General features: G+C 43.6%; 1 long non-coding RNA gene across 1 annotated transcript; it reads left to right on the top strand.

Annotated features, from left to right (window-relative positions):
- The first annotated feature begins 280 nt into the window (after positions 1 to 280).
- On the top strand, positions 281 to 14,012 carry LOC311001636. The gene is made up of 2 exons (XR_014596189.1): positions 281 to 428; positions 13,842 to 14,012. It is a non-coding gene; the product is annotated as an uncharacterized lncRNA (long non-coding RNA).
- The last annotated feature ends 1,795 nt before the right edge of the window (positions 14,013 to 15,807 follow it).

The raw sequence follows: 15,807 nt of genomic DNA, 5'->3' as shown, positions 1-15,807 counted from the left end.
AATTATTATTGTTTTTATTTATGTATTTATTTTAATCAAGTAATTATATTTTTTCTATTGTCATTGTTGGATTGTACCGTACGTGATTCACTCATTAACCAGACAATTAACATTTGAACATTTTACTCACTGTTGTATCTAAGACTCTCTGTGAAATTGGTCTCAGGACGTTTACGATACATTCCACGCTGTAAACCAATAACCGGTAAGTCACTCCCTACCTGTGACTGGCTTCATTGGGACAGACGTTTCAAGGAGTCGGTCTGTCGTCTCTTTGTGTTGAAATCTAAAGTAAACATTTTGTCGCTGTGTAGTCCTGGTTCAGTCCGGTTCTGACTGTATCTCGCTCCAGGAGGAAACGGCTTTAACTGGACTGTGGTTTTAAAAGAAGATGAAGATGTTTGTGGTGATTGTGACGCTGCTGTACGGTGAGAAAAACTTCATCTGACTCTATTTAAATACACACAGACTCTGTCTGCGAGCACCATATTTTAGCAGTCAGGTGACCTGATACTGTGATTTTAAGGTGTAAAGTTCAGCTGTGTCTTTGTCCTGTTCTGAACTACATGAGTTCCACGAGTTATGGTTCATTCCAGTTGTACTCAATAGGTTTAGAATGAGTAAACTCTGAGTTTGAATTTTAATCTTGAACATCCCTTGAAGTTGGATGTCCAATCCCAAAAGCTGGACGAATCCTACAACCATAAAAACTCAAGATCAACAGTAGTGAATCAACACTCTGCAAGTTTACTGTTTACTTTATTTTTCACATGTTTTACATTAAACTCAGCCATATACAGTTATTATACAGTTATTACAGTTATTATAATGTGTAAACTGCAGAATGAATTTATATGCTGTAGAATGAATGTATGCAATATAATATGAAGAGTTTATTGTGAAATAAGGTATACATATATAATATGTAGATATGTGTGTGAGAGAACCCGTTTAGTATGTGATGACTTACTAACAAAAAAATGGATAAAGCACAGTAAGAAAGTGGAAACACTCACTCTGATTTTATGCTGCAGCTAATGGGGATCCGTATAATAAACAAACAGTCTTGTTAAATTTTTATCACTGGACAATGTCCTACACTGTTTGTATGTGTAAAAACTGTCTAGAATCTAAATAGATTACATACATTACAATTACATTACATTGAAATCTAACATTTACATCTGTGAAATAATTATTTTTTTGTTTTGTTACATTAATCATCCATTTTTCTGACTCATGTGTTGATGAGACTGTCGGTGGTTCACTGCAGCTCCCGGATCTTCATCAGAGGGTCTGATCATCTTCTGGTTTCTGGCTCACCTCTGTCTGTGTCCTCAGTTTCCCAGCATGCCTCAGCTGTGGAGACATATGAGGGGGAGGAGTCTGTCCTGCTGCCATGTTATATTCGTACATTTACCCTGGACGAGGCTTCTCTGGTGTGGAGCCGCTTGGACCTCCGTCCTTCAACCGTCCACCAGCGTCAGCCGGGCGGAGACGACCTCAAAGACCAGAACCAGGACTACAGAGGACGGACGTCCATGAGGACTGATGCTCTGAGGACCGGAGACCTCAGCCTCACTCTGAGGAGACCCACCACCAGAGACAGTGGCAGCTACACCTGCATCATCAGAGGGAAGGGGCAAGAGGAGAGTCAGAGAGTAACACTGCAGGTCAAAGGTCAGAGGACATGGACTGAAATGTGTTTTAATATTTCACATTATTGTTTCTAGTGATATTTTAATCTCATGTTGTTGTTTGTGTCGACTGCAGAACGTCCTTTAAACTGGAGCTTCATTCTCATCGGTGTCTGTTGTCTCCTGCTCTCACTGACCGCTGCTGTTTACACTGTCATACTGTATAAAGTTACAAAGGAAATAGGTAAGTTGTGTGTGTCAATGCGATGTCAGAGCTGAGGTCAGAGGTCAGAGTGTTATGAATTGATCAAAAATGTTGTCTAATGTTGTTGTTTGTGTCGACTACAGGATTTCTACCAGACAGGATCAAGGTGATCAAGGTTCTCCGGGTTCTCATGGTTCTCCTGTTTCTCCCGTTTGCTTATGGTGTTGGTCCATGCATTTTCTTTCTTCATAAAGGGACTGAAAACAAAGATGGTATGTCGCCTTTTTGCTTTTTGGCCTCTTTTTTCTTGATGGGGCTCGTCCTACAGTTTCAGAGTGCATATTTTACAACAATGTTTGCAACCCCCCGGCCCATTTGTTTACAACAAAGCTGACAGATGTAGCCTACAAGTGCAACAGCAACATTAAACTCAGCCATATACAGTCTTGTTCAATTTTTATCACTGGACAATTTCCTACACTTATCAACCAGCAGTGTTTGCATTAATTAACGAGTCTGTGGTGGCGCGCACTGGCACACACACACAGACACACACACAAACATAGGTATATGGACAGGTGGTGCTGTAACGGTAATAAAAAAAAGCACCTTGCTTCGTTTGTGACTCGCTCACTCGCTCGGCTCAAATTACAATGTGGCGACTTCACGCAGCGACTTCACGCAGCGACTTCACGCAGCGACGTCACCGCTGCCGGCGGCGCAAAATGAAAGTACCGGTCCCATCTAAGCGCAGTATAGTACCTTTTTAAATGTCTCAGTACCCCGGTACCACTCTAGTACCGGTATACCGAACAACCCTTGTGTAAGCTATTTTTAGAATGGGCGAGCCAAGCTGCGAGATGCTCAGAGCTATATTTTTTTTTTTTCAAAGGAGGTTAAATCGAAAGCAACTGAACTTAGTTATTTGTCTAGGAAGACGTTTCACCTCTCATCCAAGAGGCTTCATCAGTTCATGTACGCAGCTGACCAGGCTGGGACTGGTCCAACTATCTGGTGTGGAGACTCACTATTTAACCTCTTGTGCGGGCGTTCACAAGGGTGATGATGTCACTGGTTCCCTTTTGTGCTCCAAGTGCCATCCCTTCCCAGGAGATTCAACAATCTAGCCTCAAAGAACAACCACTGTTCACAAGTGGCAAGTGACTCCAACGACTGTCGTTAGAACACAATAGGGCACTAACGAAGTCGAAACCAACTTCCCACCAACGACTGTCACTCCAACGACTGTCGTTGGCACTTGGAGCACAAAAGGGAACCAGTGACATCATCACCCTTGTGAACGCCCGCACAAGAGGTTAAATAGTGAGTCTCCACACCAGATAGTTACTGACAACACTAGCATCTAATTTCATGTTGTTTGTGTCGATTACAGAACTCTCTCCAGACTGGATCACTGGCCTGCTGGGTCTACCGTTCATCCTGCTTCTCCTGACTATCCTGGGTTATTGTGTCTGGGTCAGAACACATTTAGAAAAGATATTTTATGTTTTTTTCCCAGGTAAGTGAAGTTTAGCAAAAGTGTTTTTTTTTTCATGTTTAACTGTTTATTAATATTTGAGTGTTATGTTGTCTGTGTCGACTACAGTACGTCATCGAGGCTGGGTCGAGGTTCTCCTGGTTCTCCTGATTCTCCTGGTTGCTGCTGCAGCTGTTCCTTGCTGTGTCATTGTTTACAAAGGGATTAAGAACACAGAGGGTCTGTGGGGTTTTTTTGTGTGTAGATCAGTCAGTGTAAATTGGGGGGGGGGGGGGCAGATTAGTCAGTATAGACCATAATTTCACACTAGTTATTAAAACCATTTTACTCATTCCTGTCTCTGTCGTCAGTGTCCTGGCACGGAGACACTGTGGAGGTCTATAGTAGAAGGTCGGTCCTGCTGCCCTGTGAGGACTCTCCTTTACCCAGAAACCCCACAGTGACGTGGAGCCGCCACGACCTCCGTCCTCCAACCGTCCACCAAATACACGAGCTGGGTGACGACCTCAGAGACCAGAACCAGATTTACAGCAGCAGAACGTCCATGAAGACTGACGCTCTGACCACTGGAGACCTCAGTCTCACTCTGACGAACCTCCGTCCCTCTGACAACGGAAACTACACCTGCATCATCTCAGCGTTTGGAAATGAACGAACACTGAGAAACATACAGCTGGAGGTCAAAGGTCAGCAACATATAGCCCATCCTACGGTACAGACAGGATACAGGTGGTTGGACTTCGGACCAGGGTCACAGAGGTCATTTTCTTTCTTTATGTTCATCTCATCCACAGAAAAATACTCTACCAATGTGGAAGTCTTCATTTTGTGTAGTCTCCTGGTTCTACTGTTTCTACTGGGTGTTTCTCTTGCTGTCATCTGGTGGCTTAACATTCATGGAAGGCGATTATTCAAAAAAGGTAGGATGTGTGTGTGTGACACTATGGCGCTTTTATGGTGTCTTCCATTATTTGTTGAGAGGACAGAGACCAGGAACAGCTGCACACACATTTGCCTCTAAAACAGCTCTGTCTGGTAACGTTGTGTTATTATCTCATAGCGTGGTGAATGTGCAGGTCACAACTTGTCCACCAGAGATTTTTGGAGTTGTTGGATTGTGTATTTGATGAGTTTGATGAGGGAAACCAAGAAATCCCACGTGCCTCCGTAGCGTAGCTCTGAGCAGCTCGCGGCTCTGCTCCACCGCTCTAAAAATAGCTTGCACCGACAATTAAAGCTAATGAACCTACTGCTATGACTATAGGGATTATGGCAATGGGCCATTTTGTCAAAAATGTTGAACTCTCCCTTTAAAGTATACCTGCTATGTATAAATATCCAACTCTCCAAAACAAAAGACATAAACTCGGACAGGCTTCTCAGAGGTTAATCAACATGCTTTATTATGCTTTAGATAAGTTCTCTTTGACAAGTCTTAGTGGCACAAAAATAACTTTAAAATCTCAGAAAAGAAAAAATGTCTCTTAGTCCGCTATTAGAAAATCAACGAAATATTAGATTTTCAAGTCCATCTGGGCAAATTAATAAATAAATAAATCAGTGTCTAATAATTAGCACTCTGCCTCCCATTTTTCCCGACCGGTTAGGTGTGGATTTTTTCTGCAGTTCATCTGTAAAGCTACACTTGCGCTTCGGCAATTTGTGTCTGCCTTCTCTGTATGTGTACGTTACAGAGCCACCCACAAGGCAGCCTCTCGGGAATTACGTCAAATGCAACAAAGTAACATATCCCCATCCCCCTCCGTAAAAAGTGGCAAAAGTGGCAAATGTGGGAAAAGAGGCAAAAGTAGCAAATGTGGCAAATGTGGTAAAAGTGGCTAATGTGGCAAAAGTGGTAAATGTGGCAAATGTGGCAAAGTTGCAAATGTGGCAAAAGTGGTAAATGTGGTAAAGGTGGCAAATGTGGTAAAGGTGGCAAATGTGGCAAAAGTGGCCAATGTGGCAAATGTGGCGAATGTGGCATAAGTGGCCAATGTGGCGAATGTGGTATAAGTGGCCAATGTGGCAAATGTGGCGAATGTGGCATAAGTGGCCAATGTGGCAAATGTGGCAAAAGTGGTAAATGTGGCAAAAGTGGTAAATGTGGCGAATGTGGCAAAAATGGCGAATGTGGTATAAGTGGCAAATGTGGCAAAAGTGGTAAATGTGGCAAAAGTGGCAAATGTAGCGAATGTGGCAAAAGTGGCGAATGTGGCAAAAGTGGCAAATGTGGTAAAGGTGGCAAAAGTGGCAAATGTGGCAAATGTGGTAAAAGTGGCAAATGTGGCTAAAGTGGTGAAAGTGGCTAATGTGGCAAAAGTGGCAAATGTGGTAAAAGTGGCAAAAATGGCAAGTGGCAAATGTGGCTAATGTGGCAAATGTTGCGAATGTGGCAAAAGTGCTAAATGTGGCGAATGTGGCAAAACTGGCAAATGTGGCAAATGTGGTAAAACTGGCAAAAGTGTTAAATGTGGCAAATCTGGCGAATGTGGCAAAAGTGTGTGTGTGTGTGTGTGTGTGTGTGTGTGTGTGTGTGTGTGTGTGTGTGTGTGTGTGTGTGTGTGTGTGAGTGTGTGTGCGTGTGTGTGTGTGAAGAGAAAAGATTTAAACCTGATGCTGCTGTCTGATGACACCATCATGTGGTTTGTTGTCTCTCAGTCCAACAGGTGGAGGTGGAGGAGGGGGCGGAGTCTGTCCAGCTGCCCTTCAAGACCATAGCTGACCTGTCTGAAGACGTCAGAGTGGAGTGGACGGACACAAACGACAGGAAGGTCCATGTGTATGAGAACGGTTTTAAAGAACAGGACCAGGTCTACAGAGGCCGGACAGAGATGAATAAAGACCTGCTGAGGACTGGAGACCTCAGTCTGACCCTGAAACATCCCAGAGTGAGAGACGCAGGACGATACATCTGCAAAGTCTACAACAAGGACGGACACTTCCTGAGAGGGGCAGAAGTGTTTCTCTGCGTCACAGGTCAGAGTTGTTTCTTTGTCTCTGTAGAGAATTGATGTCAAAGATGAAACAGTTGAAATTCAGGTTGATTCAGGTCAGAGATTAAAACCTGCTGCTGCTGTCTGATGACGTCATCATGTGGTTTGTTGTCTCTCAGTCCAAGAGGTGAAGGTTGAGGAGGGGGCGGAGTCTGTCCAGCTGCTCTTCGAGACCAGAACTTGTCTGTCTGAAGACGTCAGAGTGGAGTGGAGAGACAACAAAGACATGAAGGTCCATGTGTATGAGAACGGTTCTAAAGAACAGGACCTGGTTTACAGAGGCCGAACAGAGATGAACAAAGACCTGCTGAGGACTGGAGACCTCAGTCTGACCCTGAAACCCCCCACATATAAAGACAGAGGAAGATACACCTGCAGTGTTTACAACAAGGATGGAGACTTAGTGAGAGGGACAGTAGTGTTTCTCTGGATTACAGGTCAGAGTTGTTTGTTTGTCTCTGTCTCTGGCTTTGTCTCCTCTGTAGAGAATTCATGTCAAGGATAAAACGGTTGAAATCAGAGCCGTAGATTCAGATCAGAGATTAAAACCTGATGTTGCTGTCTGATGACATCATCATGTGGTTTGTTGTGTCTCTCAGTCCAACAGGTGGAGGTCGATGAGGGGGCGGAGTCTGTCCAGCTGCCCTTCAAGACCACAGCTGGTCTGTCTGAAGACGTCAGAGTGGAGTGGACGGATGAAGACAACAGGAAGGTCCATGTGTATGAGAACGGTCCTAAAGAACAGGACCTGGTTTACAGAGGCCGAACAGAGATGAATGAAGACCTGCTGAGGACTGGAGACCTGAGTCTGACCCTGAAACCCCTCAGAGTGAGAGACAGAGGAAGATACACCTGCAGAGTCTACAAGAAGGACGGAAGCTTAGTGAGAGGGACAAAAGTGTTTCTCTGCTTCTCTCTTACAGGTCAGAGTTGTTTGTTCGTCTCTGGTTGGCTGTTTGTTTCTGGTTGTTTTGTTTCTGGTTGTTTGTCTCTGTCTCACTGTCTTCTGTCTCGTCTACAGAGAGAACTCAGGTTGAAGTCGACATGAGGAACAGAAGCAACTCCACTGATCCAACTCCTCTGATGACTGAACAATCAGTCTGATTGGTCTGTTGACAGAGGATCTGACTTTGTAGCAGAGAGAAGATGGAGGTGAAGGAGGTGAAGGAGCTGATGGAGTCCTCCTGTCTTCATCCATAGTGTTAAACCTGCAGCTAAAGGCTGAAGGTTGATCTTCACCAAGTCACCACTCTTTACCTTCAGTCCTGTCATAATCACTACGACCACTAGATGGCGCCTGTCTACAAAGCTCGGCTATGGGTTATAATAACCTGTTACTTTTATTTTACCCTATGTATCAATCATTTCAGTTTATATAGAACTATTTTTTTTTTTATCAATAAATTATATTTTTTCTATTGTCATTGTTGGATTGTATCGTTCTTGATTCACTATTGTTCACCAGAAAATAAACATATAAACATGTGAGTGTGAAAGTGAAACTGGTCCCAGGCCTGTGGTGGTGGTGAAGTCTGATTATCTTCTGGCTTTCATGTTGATCTTATTTCAACATTTCAGTCCTGTCGGTTTCTGTGGTGATGAAAGAAATTCATTTATCCTTCATAACAGTTCACAACAGTTCACAACACACACACAAACAACACTGTAGATTATACAGAAATGCATGCAACAGGTCCATGTATCATGAGCTTTGTGAGTCTTTTTGTCACTTCAGTTTAGTTTAGTTTAGTTTAGTTTATTATTACGGGACAATGTACAATACCATTAATCCAGAACATGGATTAATGGATAAATGTTGATTTTTTATCATGACATTTATATTATTTTGTTCGAAGTCTCACCCCATCATACCTTCAACTGATTAACCTAATAACTATAAAACTCAGGCTCACCAAGATCCGGCTCCCCTCAAAGAGCCATAAATCCCATCTCTACTGCTCACCCGCTGGCCTCCCAATATAGGCTCCCGCCGTCTGGCCGCCGGTACATGGTACCTAGGCTCAGAACGAACAGATTCAAAAATACTTTTGTGCCAATTACAATTGGTCTCATAAATCAGTCACTGTGAGCCTGCAGCCCGAGGCACTGGTGCCTGGAGTCTTAAAGGCCCCATGGCATGAAAAATGTGATTTTGGTTATTTTTTGGTGCTTGGGGAGGTCTTTGGGCCACGTATCTACTGCCCCATGCATCAAACTGGTCATAAACGGAGAAACACACACCGCCCATTTGTAGGAACTGTCTCTTTAAGACGAGCAGATAGCACTTCCTCCTTTCTGTGATGTCACACACAAGGTAACTCCGCCCACCGTGACCAGTTTTTTGTTAAATTTTTATGAATGCAGCTTAGGTTTCAGTTACTTGCCTGTGATTGGCCTGACCACATGCAACTCAAAAACAGTGAGCCAATCAGAGGAGAGGTTCTCATTCTCTCTTCTGATTGGCCAAATGACCTGTGCCTGCTAGAGCTCCAGAAAGAGGCAACAGAAAGGGGCAGTAGAAACGATATTAAGCAGATTACAGATACTCAAAACCAATGATACATCTTGTTAGGGATATCAGCAGGTAAATAAACCCAGAGAAAAGTGCACAGCATGGGCCTTTAATGTCGCACTATGTGATTGAAATGCACGGTCCTTGTTTTGTTTTTGATTTGTTTGTGTTTTTGTGTTGTTCTGCTCGCCGCAAAACAAATTGCCTCTTCAGGGGGATAATAAAGTTTATTATTTATAGAATATTTACGGTACATTAGAATCGTTTCCTGAGGATAATTTATTGTGCATTGTCAGTTTCATCAATAAACAAAAGAAAAACATGAAATAATAGAAAAATGAAGTCAATAATCAATGCCTTTAAAAGACATGGCTGTCAAAATTTAGATCAAATGTTTAAAGCAGAAGTGAGTGATATATTTGTGTTAATATAAGTCTTAAATTGTTATATCTTCCGACAGCAATCACTTACATAGAGTGTTTGGACTGAAACACGGGTCTGTCAGTCCCTCTGCTCTGCTCTGAGCCGAAGAGAAAACATTTATCGTATCCTACAGTTTTTATCCAATGAGGAGAGAGAACGGCATGCAGGGCTGTGTGTGCAGCCAAGGGACGCCGTGAATGTGGCGACGTAGCGACGAGGACTGTTACGGTGCGTTCAAGGAAACTCGTATTTTTCCGACCGTGAAGTGGTACCAGTTCGATCTGGTACGAGTTCACCGGTCGGAAGTTACGAGTGGCCGTTATAGTGACTTTCACCGGTAAAACAGGTCGGAAAAACACGAGTGGGTTGCCTGAAACGCTACAAAGTCGTAAATTGTGACTTGAAGCTGTAATTTACGATTTCAAAAGCCTGCCTGGAACGCAGCATTAGCGAAAACGACCGGACCACTTACTTCTGCTTTAATGTTTACTCTGATACCTAAACAATATGAACATTATTAAAGACAGAAAAATACACATGATAGATCACAAGGCAGTGTATGTCTCCATCAGCAGCTGATCCAGAGTCAGTCCTGGTTCTGTCTCTTGGTTCTTTGACTCAGGTTCTGTTGATACGACAGAGGACGGTGGTTCAGACAGAGTCCAGTTAGATCTGATGGACTGAAGCTTATGTTATGTTATGTTTATTTATTTGATATGGACATCACAAATACATTAAGACTGTTCCAGCGCCGCGGACAGACCAGATGCTTTGCTTGAGTGTGTTTAGAACAAGTGCTAATTTTCAACACCAGTCCATAGGCGGCTAATCTAAAAATACAGAGCATATTATCAACAGTATGAGATAAAACCAAGTGTATGACACTACATGACAGTAGCATACTAAAAAATACAGAGCACAAGAGAGAGAGACTCTGAGCCTCTGCAGCTGTGTTGGTGTTTCCTCTGTTAGTTTTGATCAACTGATGGTGGACAATACAATCCTGGGTAACTTAGGGGCAGCTGTTTCCATAGACACCGTTCTCTATCAGGCAGCTAAACCACATCCTCTTTAAGTAAAATTGAAACAGTCCCACATCAAAGTGATACGTGACTTATACACACCTCAATGTCTAGGCTACGTGAACAATGACATGTACTGTAGCCCACCATCAACCAACTAGAATTCACAACACAGCCGTTCTACTGAAATGCGACAGTCTGCAGTCTTTCCCCACATCCTGACACTATGCATAAGACATAATGTTCAGTACAGTCCAGTACAGAAGCACCTTTTTGTGCTACTGCAGATAATTTTGTCAACTTGTAATGTACACATTTTTTGAGTAGGCCTATATAAAAATGTGCTTTCTCAACTTCTAAAATTTTGATTTGAGTGGGCAAAACATTTATTTGAGGGGGCGCTGCCCCCTCTTGCCCCTGCGTAGAGCCGGCCCAGCTGGGCGCCTTTAACACTGAATTTAATCTTACACATGATCTTATAGGCTACAGTGGCTCCTTTAAATTAAATAATATTTAAATGATTTTTTAAATAGCCAATCAGGCTTAGGTTATATTAAAGCTGGGCAGCTGTCTCTGCTCACAGTCCAAACTACAGCCTCTGAACCTCTAATACAAGAATACCCTCAAAAAAAATACACAATTTAAAATAGGTTTTGTTTGTGAGTGTAGGGCCAGCAACATGATATTTTGAAAATAAAGCAATGACAGGAGCCACTGTTAAACCTGTAGGCTAACTCTAAAAACCTACCTAAACTCACTTCTCTGCTGAAGTCGGTGTGGTTTTGGAAACAGCGTGAAGTTGCTGTTAAATACGCTCATTATAACATCACGACAGTCCAGGATCCGTTTAACTACGTGATCCTGTCGCAGTTTATTCATTCCTATTAGGAATACATATAGGCTACCTACAACAGGTACATGCATCAACAGCTTTGTGAGTCTCAGTCTTCAGTTGATGACGCTCTGTGGGATTCAGTCTGTCTTCACTTCCTCTTTAAAACGAATGTAAAAGTTTGTTGGTTTCTGGGTTCAGCTGTTCTGACCGTTACTCCAGGAAGAAGCAGTTTTAACGGGACTGAAGATGAAGATGTTTGTGCAGGTGTTTGTGGCACTGCTGTACGGTAAGAAAAACCTAACCAAACTCCATTTAAAAAAAATACACACAGACTCTTTATAATGTTTCATGCTATGGATTGTCGTACTCGTGTGTTTATGTTTTTATGTGATTCTATGATCTGCAACCCAATTTAACATTATATTTCATTTCATTTTGATTTATTCCATTCATGGTATACATTATTCACAAGGTTGCACAACCATGAATGAAAATTATAATTACATTGGTTTACTATCAACACCAATATTATATTCTATTTCAAAATATTAAAGATGATGATAGTTGTGACAAGAAAACAAACAAAACACCACTCGTCTATCTATTTTTTTCTCTTTCTCCTTCTTTTTTGTAGATGCTTATCTTTTCTTTTTTAAATATTTTCTTAAACTGAGACATTGTACAACTTTTCAATTCCTTGCTTTGTGAATGCCATAATTTTACACCTGCAACAGAAATACACATTTGTTTTAAGCTTATAGCCTTGTTTAAAATCAAGTTTAAAATCCAGCTTCAGTCTGTTGTCCCCTTCCTCCAGTTTGAACAAATTTTGTAATTGTTCTGGTAATGATCTATTCTTTGCTTTAAACATTATTTTTAAGGTCTGAAGTTCTATTATATCGGCCATTTTCAACAAACCTGCAGAAATATATAAAAATTGAAGTGAACTGAACCGATTAACTGTAGGTCTCTGAAACACATGTTGAGAGTTAGGAAGAAATATTTTCATTACTCAGTCCCTACAGGAGTTTGCAGGCTTTTTCCTGTCATTGTTGCAGCCTAAAAATGCCTGATTTCGCAGCCACATTTTGAAAAAGTTGCGCTGCAGGTTGCGATATTTTAAGCGCTTTTTTTGCGATTAAATTGAAAAAGAATCAGTTCATTAAAATCAGTCACCGAATCACTCAGTGCTCATGGAGCCCTGACTGCAAAGCTCATTGTTCTCCAACTTCCTGAACTGATACACAGCCAAACGATCCGTCACCAGGTCATGATTCAGCCCTGAGGTTCACATTCACTCTGTAACACGTTCACCGCACTTAATGAGGGACGGTGCAAAAAAAGAAAAAGAAAAAGAGGTGCATTCACAGACATTCGCGGGAGAAGCAGCAAATATTACTACACGGTGAATGCGGGTCCTCTGTGCACAGTACATTCACTTAACATGATGCTACACAGATGTGCTGAGCAGGGCCGGCCGCTGGCATAAACACTCTATGTGGTTGTTTAGGGCCACAGCCGTTTGGTGGGGGGCCACATGATCAGAAAGGTACCGGGGTTCATTCAAGTCATTTAAACATCCTGAGGTCTGCACGCACGCTATGAGCTTTATATGTAATGTGAAGTCAATATTCAGCTTCTTTTATCTCACATTTGAGACATTTGGTGAAAATAGAACGGCAGAATGACAACATTTGTGCTCAAAAAGCAATCTTACAAAATTTCATTTTAGACTTGTTTTCTACACTTATCTATTACTGTATTCATATCCTATTTCAAGCACCAAAACAGTTCATTCTCATGACTGAAGGTGTGTTTTCACAAGGGATTTGAAATTTTTCAAAAAGTAGACCTCAAATTTCCAGCATTTGGCCAAAATTATTTCTTTATGGACAAACTGGCCTCAGTGTGCTTACAGCAGAGGTTCTAATATTTAGACATAAAACACTTGAGTATTGTTACATCTGCAAGTATCTTAAAAAGATACATTTTAGAAAATATGTAAAAGTCGAGAAAATGGCCTCAAACCTCAGAGGGCATAAACACGTCTGTATTCAGTTTTAACCAGTGATTTGGTGTTTGCGCTTAGAGTGCAAGGCCACAAACAAAAATCTTGTTTAGGGGGCCACCAACATCCTAGGGCCGGCCCTGGTGCTGAGTTTAGCAGTACGGTTACTGAACGTGAATCAAGTCCCCTGCTCTGTGCATGCAGTACACCAGGCAGTGAGTGACACAGCGCCACATTCAGCACAGTACGTGAACCTGAATCGTCTGCAGCAGCAGTTCTCTGGTGCAGGTCAGGTGCAGGTGAAGAGGGCCCGAGCGGGGAACCCACACCTCCCGGGTAAGAGTCATGCTCGCTGGCCAGTCACCCAAAGGGACATCCCCTCGGCCAAGTAGCCAGGTGCATGATCAATTGGAGGCTTTGTGACAGGAACCTCAACTGTTACATGAGTAACAGCGTCCTCAGCAGCAGTTCTCTGTGTGCGCAGTAGGTTCACAAGTGAGTGGCAGCGCGAACGTGAATCACCGTGTCAGTACGTTCGTGAACTGGAGCCCTCAGCCCCGACTGTCAGTGAACGCATCACTGAACATGCACCGTTCCCTCGAAACGAGAGTCTCCGCCACCAGATTGGCTGTTTGTAGTTCTGGTAGATCTTCATCAGAGGGTCTGATTATCTTCTGGTTTCTGGCTCACCTCTGTCTGTGTCCTCAGTTTCCCAGCATGCCTCAGCTGTGGAGACATATGAGGGGGAGGAGTCTGTCCTGCTGCCCTGTAACTTTCCTACCTTTGACCTGGACGAGGCTTCAGTGGTGTGGAGCCGCTCCAACCTCCGTCCTTCAACCGTCCACCAGCGTCAGCCGGGCGGAGACGACCTCAAAGACCAGAACCAGGACTACGGAGGACGGACGTCCATGAGGACCGACGCTCTGAGGACCGGAGACCTCAGCCTCACTCTGAGGAGACCCACCACCAGAGACAGTGGCAGCTACACCTGCATCCTCAGAGGGAGGGGGGGAGAGGAGAGTCAGAGTCAAGTAACACTGGAGGTCAAAGGTCAGAGGACATGGACTCATCAGAAATGTGTTTTAATGTTTCACATTATTGTTTATAGTGACATTTTAATCTCATGTTGTTGTTTGTGTCGACCACAGGACATCCTGTGAACTGGGACTACATTGTCATCGGTGTCACTGGTCTCCTGCTTTCACTGGCTGCTGCTGCTCTGCTGGTTTACAAAATACATAAATGCATGAGGAAGGAAGGAGGTAGGGTGTGTGTGTGTGTGTGTGTGTGTGTGTGTGTGTGTGTGTGTGTGCAGTGGCGTGCACAGACTTTTTGAAGGGCAGGGGCGAAAAGGAAAAAAAGGGGCACCTAATAGCGCGTCCTCGCCACTGAAGAGGGCACTTTAGCACGCGTTTTGGTTTCCCTGAAGGCACTTTAACCCGTGTTTTAGCTCCCAAGAGGGCACTTTAGCACATGTTTTGGCTCCTAGATGTGGCTCCTAGAGGGCACTTTCAGGGCTGCCAAGTTTCAGAAAATGACAAGAGTGAGACTGTAGCAACATGGTGAAAAAAATTTGGCCTTTTTAAACGTTGATTTGGCCTGTTTTATAATATCAATACCTTAAGACTAAAAAACATCGATGTGGCCTGTTTTAACACGTGTTTTGGCTCCCAAGAGGGCACTTTAGCACACGTTTTGGCTTCCAAGGGCACTTTAACATGTGTTTTGGCTTCCAAGAGGGCACTTTAACATGTGTTTTGGCTCCTAGAGGGCACTTTAGCACACGTTTTGGCTCCTAGAGGGCACTTAAGCACGCGTTTCAGCTCCCAAGAGGGCACTTAAGCACGCGTTTCAGCTCCTAAAGGGCACTTTAGCACGCATTGTTGCTCCTAGAGGGCTCTTTAGCACACGTTTTGGCTCCTAGAGGGCACTTTAGCACGTGTTTTGGCCCCCATGAGGGCACTTCAGCACACGTTTTAGCTCCTAGAGGGCACTTTAGCATGCATTGTGGCTCCTAGAGGGCTCTTTAGCACACGTTTTGGCTCCTAGAGGGCACTTTAGCACACGTTTTGGCCCCCATGAGGGCACTTGAGCACACGTTTTAGCTCCTAGAGGGCACTTTAACACACGTTTTGCCCCCCATGAGGACACTTTAGCACGTGTTTTGGCTTCCAAGAGGGCACTTTAACGCGCGTTTTGGCTCCCAGGGGGCACTTTAGCACGCGTTTTTCAACAATTGGGCCACGAGGGGGGGCGACCGCCCCCCCTGCCCCCCCCCTGTGCACGCCACTGTGTGTGTGTGTGTGTGTGTGTGTGTGTGTGTGTGTGTGTCAATTTTGTTGGGACTGTTGAATTGTCGAGGAGCAGAATCTAAGTCAGAGCTGTAGACTGAGGTCACAGGTAATTTAGAAGTGAACTCTGCAGTGAATTGATCAGAAATGTTGTTTCATTGTTCATTAAAGCAGAAGTAAGCGATCCAGTCGTTTTGGCTAACTTCTTGTCAGCCGATGGAGTTAGCAGTCCCCGCCCTCGTCCCTACGTCACCACATTCACGCGCATCCCTTGGCTGCACACACAGAGAGGACCGCCCCTTTATGCCGTTCTCTCGCCTCATTGGATAAAGGTTGTAGGATACAAGGAAAGTTTTCTCCTCGGCTTACAGCAGAGCAGAGTG

Source organism: Trachurus trachurus, assembly GCF_905171665.1.
Source record: "Trachurus trachurus genome assembly, chromosome: 18".
In the NCBI taxonomy this organism is placed as follows: Eukaryota; Metazoa; Chordata; class Actinopteri; order Carangiformes; family Carangidae; genus Trachurus; species Trachurus trachurus.
The sequence above is the reverse complement of the archived record's forward strand: the minus strand, read 5'-3'. Positions and strand labels throughout refer to the sequence as shown.